At 36.7% G+C, this 5,323-nt stretch overlaps 1 long non-coding RNA gene across 1 annotated transcript; it reads left to right on the forward strand.

Moving 5' to 3' along the window:
- Positions 1-228: 228 nt before the first annotated feature.
- LOC113327786 lies at positions 229-1,796 on the forward strand. The gene is made up of 3 exons (XR_003349213.1): positions 229-361; positions 1,264-1,369; positions 1,483-1,796. It is a non-coding gene; the product is annotated as an uncharacterized LOC113327786 (long non-coding RNA).
- The last annotated feature ends 3,527 nt before the right edge of the window (positions 1,797-5,323 follow it).

Raw genomic sequence — 5,323 nt, forward strand, 5'->3', positions numbered from 1 at the left:
CCAGTAAGACAACGGATAAGGAAGATAGCGAGGACCTATCATGAGCAAATTGACAAGGAACTTCAGAAGATGATGAAGGCAGGCATCATAAAGCCCGTGAAATATCCAGATTGGATCGCGAATATCTTACTATAATAAAGAAAATGGAGACTTTTCGACCGGGGACCCCTTTTTTACTAAACTATCCTCGCTAATCTTTGCATTTTACTAAACCGCTTCTTTTCATCTTCGTCTTCTCTGCGGTGCTCTCTACTCTTTGAACACGCCCCAACCGTGAAAACAGCTGCAGTACAACAACGGCTACGAGGCAGATTACAATCTGATTCATTCTATCCTCGAATTTTTGTCTTCATCTATCAAGGTTCGTCAAGCCCAAATCTAATTCATTCAAATTCATGAATATTTTTTACCAATTTTCTACTCTTAGTTGACCTATATTTTGAGTTTTGTTTCCCAATTGCAGTTGCCATTTTTTTTGATTCTTTATCTTATAATTTCGGAAAATGCATGTTTTATACCTGTGTTCACTTTCAAAGTACCCATTAAATTTGTGAATTTTGTTTTAAAATTTTGTGAAGTTCAGTTGTTTGTTGATTTTCCTGGGAGAAAAGACATGTTCAAATTTGACTTTCAACTTATTCTCATACGTTTGTACAAAAGAGGGTGCGATTCGTGGGTGGGGTTATAACATGAATCTATAACATACACCATGCATCATATGCATTACTAATAGTGACTACGGATTGACGATTTTGTGTATGTTTACTGTAAGAGCGCTATAGGAAAAAAGTGAAGAATGTGATTCTATTAGACCTCTGCATCATACTTTTCGAATTATCTCACAACTTTTTGTTTGTTTAGCCAACATCGAAATAATCTAAGGTTAGGCGAGTACGGTATCTTCCTAGCCCAAAATTGCCGGAACACCACTTCAATTTGGTTCCAACCAAAACTCTTAAGCTACTGATGTTTTTTATTTAAGAAAGGTAAAGTTGAGAAATCAAACTATTAGAGGTTGGTATGTCTCTCTATACCTCAATTAATGGCTGTGTAATACCGAAGTTGAGATGTGCAGTACACGTCAGGTTGTTATCTGTCATAACAAAGGTGTTCCAAGCCGAACTTCGTTCTTGATTTCTGGCCATGTCTAACTGAAAATACCATGGTTCTACAAATGCTCTTAAATCACCTAATAAATTTGTCGTGTATTTCAATTAGACCTCATATCAGGTGTGAACCAAGTACGTTCTCCTTTTCGTGCAGGTGCATCGGAGAGGTACAAAAATTAGCTACTGATGGTGGTTTCCATTAAGCCGTGCATACAAAACAGGGTCTAATGCTTTAGCAGTTGTGGCAAGATATTATTAAGGTGATTTGCGAAGTTGATAGGCCAACAAATTCTCCACTATTCGTTTTTGAATCATTAGAATTAGCATGCAAAGCACCGGTTATAGAAGTTCTCTTTTATGTTTTTTGATCCAGGATATACCTCTTTGTAGCGATGGAAGGCAAGGAAGTCTTTTTTTCACCCGTCGCAGCCCTAGAATCATAGAGCAAGAAGCGGCCATGAGTTGTTATAAGTGTTCGTTGCTGATAGTGTTTTACTTAGCCTTAGAATCAGCAACCAAGAAGCGGCCACCGGTTGTTGTAAGGCAGAATTACTGATATCGTTTTGCTTACTATGATATGTGATTACACTCTTTTGGGTGTGTAAAATTAGTATATGTAATTGAAAAATTATTGAATGATATGCTCTGGAACGAATAGGCAGGCGCATCGCGCATGCGTCTATACCAGTGGTAATTGTACCAAAGAAGAACAATTGTAGTTGCAGGAAATCCTACAACACACCCCTTGTATTATCATGACTATGATTTCTAGATCTAAACTTATTTGATATGAAAATAAAGATAAAGATAATGAAAATAGAAAATAAGACACAAGATTTACGTGGTTCGATCAATTTGATCTACATCCACGGGGTTAGGTTTCACTATGATCATTGAATTACATATGAATTACTTTGAGACTCCATTAATGAGTATTTGGAGCTCTCTCTCTCTCTGGTTTTTGGGGAAGAATAAGAAGATAATAATACCCGTTCCTTTTCTCTCTCCTACCTTTCTCTTTATATAGATATTTACATAGTGGATGACAGCTCATATGTGGTGGGATACAGCTAACATTTCCCCTAATTTCGGAATCACTGTGCGATGTTCTCCCAGGCTCACGTTGGATCTTAATTTGCACACATGCTACGTTCTCTCGCAAGCTTCCCTACATTCTCGCGAGATCTTATTATTGTGCGATATTTGGATCCTACATCTTGCCTCTTTTTTCTTGAATATTGCTTGAAGAGCAATCTTTAAGGAAAAATCCGTCTTGTTGAAGTTGTTGGAGTAGTCTTTAATCTTTATTGATGAAGGAACGAGCGAAAGAATACTGGACTTGAAAAGTACGTACTTGCTTCTATTCTTTTGTGAAGTTCTGGAACGTTGCGAAGTAAATAAGAAGTATCATCTCTTGAAGTATGTGAAGTATGAAGTATCCTTGAAGAAGTATAAGAAGCATGAAGTATCCTCGATGAAGTATAAGAAATATTCAATTCTCAAAAAATAAGAAGTATCCGTCCTTGAATGAGAATAATAAGTATTGCCTCTATCATGCGAAATTATTACTCCATTTTTGGTGATTCTCTCCGAGAAGATAAAGAACATAAAATGTTTTCTTGGTAATCCATAGTTGCCTCTGTTCTTTATCTATGAGGGTACAATCTTTGAGAAAATGTTGAATGTGCGAATTGTTTCCTCATTCTTATCTTGCCTCTGTCTCATGTGTTGTGCTCATGCGATAGTATAATCTCTTCAAGTTGCTTATAATTGTGTGAAATAATTGAGCGAAATAGTCATATCGTTCGGAATAATCACATTCTGCGAAATTCTGACACATTTGACGAAATTTTGAACCATTCTGCGAAATTCTGAATAATTCTGCGAAATTCTGAATAACTCTGAGAATCTAATGCTTATGTGATGATTATGTTATGAAATGTGTATGCCATGAAATGCTTGTGCAATGCTTTTATGATGCGAGTATGATGCTTGTATGATGAGAATGCTTATCTATTGCAATGTATAGTTAATGTTTGTGTTACTTAGCTCATTTTGCCGTCTAAAATTGATGTAGCTTTAAATTGCTTCCATTCTTCATTTCTCTGGCTTTTTCTTCAATGTATGCATTCCTCTTCGTGTAGTTATTGTTCCTCACAAGTTCTTACTTGTGTTTCATCTTTCCTCTTTCCTGCACTATTAGTATCTTACAACAGTATGATCAGAATATCAAGTCTGCGGCATTTTCACTGCCTCAGTTTCATTTCCATGTACATATTCGCAAGCTTGTTTGCTTACATATAATTGTTCTCGCAAGCTTACTTGCTTACTCATTTTCTTATGTGGTCTTATTTTTCCTTCTTAGTTAAAGGTCTTATTTTGCCACCTCTTGTCATTGCGACAAAATCGCAGGACGTCTTTGCACTTTCATGCAAAAACCCATTGATCTTGCCTTAACTTTTTCTTTTGTATTATTTCCTCTTCAGGATTGTTGCGACAATATGACAGGCCTAAATATTCTTGCGAAAATAAAGCCCCATGACATTGCCGTCTTGCGGCGAAATCGCAGGACGTCTTCACACTTTCATGTAATGACCCATTGATCTCGTCTTATCTTTTTCTCTAGTACTATTTCCTCTTCAGGATTGTTGCACAAATATGACAAGCCTTAATACCCTTGTGAGTAAAAAGCCTCATGACATTTGCGTCTTAAGACACTTATCAGCTCCCTAATGGAGGGTGCCTCCCTTATCTACCCCTGGTTGCCCCTTCAAGGAGGCGTACTTCTACCATACAAGGTTAGCTCCTCCCATCCGGTCTTAACAACAACCAGTTGTTTTCGTAGCCTCTTATCCCTTTTACCTATAGGGCTTATGGTTAGGAGACTGCACCCTAAGTGGGGTTTTCTTCGGGTCAAGTGCAGTATAATCCAAGACTTGTCAAGAATGGCAAGGACGCTTCAAACGCCCCTGGCACTCTTGACTCAACCGTGTACCTCGGCACCTTGATCAGATTCTGCACTCCTTGGGAGAGTCCTTATTACCTTAGTCGCCCAACCTAAGTCATATGCTTAAGCTGAGAATCCAAGGTGCCTCTCCTGGATGGGCTTTATTGATCCCAAATATTCATGACTCAGGTTCCGGGGGCGGTGTAACCTTTCCCTGAGCCATGCAACAGGTACCCCCTTATATGACGTACTTTAGGTCTTACATTTGCCTCTTGCGAAATTTTATTCGCGAACTAGGGTGTACGCCATAAAGGTTCGCCCCTATCTGCGAAATTTTCGCTTCTCTTTGTTTCTGCAAAATGTTCGCTTCTCTTTATTCTCTCATTCTTCTTTTCATTCTCATAATAATATATCATTTCTGTCATCTCTTTCATTAATTCTTTCATTCTCATAATATCATATCATTTGAATCAAAATAAGTATTCAAGAGAAATTCTAATACATGGTAACTCTGAAATCTTTGTAGTTGTGAAATCTTTGTAATTCTGCGATTCTATCGCGTTTTGTAAATCAAATCAAAAATCTTTTTATTCTCTGCAAAAGAAATATTCTAGAGAAATATGTAAATTGAATTTTCTCAGGTTTCTGTAATTTTGAAATCTCGCAATCTTTGTAATTTTGAAATCTTTGTAATCTTTAAATCTTGGTAATCTTTCATAATCTTTGAAATCTTGAAATCTTTGAAATCTTAGTAAATCAAATCAAAAATCTTTTATTTTCTGTAATTTTTTTTTATCTTGAAATCTTTGTAATTTTTGAAATCTTGAAATTTTTGTTATCGTGCGATTGAATCGCTTTTTGTAAATCAAATCAAAAATCTTTTTATTCGTTCTTAGTATAAAGTAAAATGTTCAAGGAAGTGGTACTTATCTTTCATGTGAGTCGCTGTTGTTATCAGAGAGGTGAATAAATGCCTTGAAATGTATGAATTTCGCGCAGCAAAAAGAAGTGTGAGAAGTGAGATTTGAACCCTTGATCTGCTTCTTGGATTTTCTCGCACCATACCAACTGTGCTAAGCCTCTTTTGCAAAATAATCAAAGTTCTTGCGAAGTAATCAAATTCCAACTGTGTAAGAGGCAACTCTGTATAAATTTCGCATAATAAAAATAAACATGCGAGAAGCAAGAATTGATCCCGACCTGCTGCTTGCATTCATGCCTCCTGACCAACTGTCCTAACCCTCTATTGTGAAATAATCAAAGACTG

Source organism: Papaver somniferum, unplaced genomic scaffold (genome assembly GCF_003573695.1).
Source record: "Papaver somniferum cultivar HN1 unplaced genomic scaffold, ASM357369v1 unplaced-scaffold_107, whole genome shotgun sequence".
Lineage (NCBI taxonomy): Eukaryota > Viridiplantae > Streptophyta > Magnoliopsida > Ranunculales > Papaveraceae > Papaver > Papaver somniferum.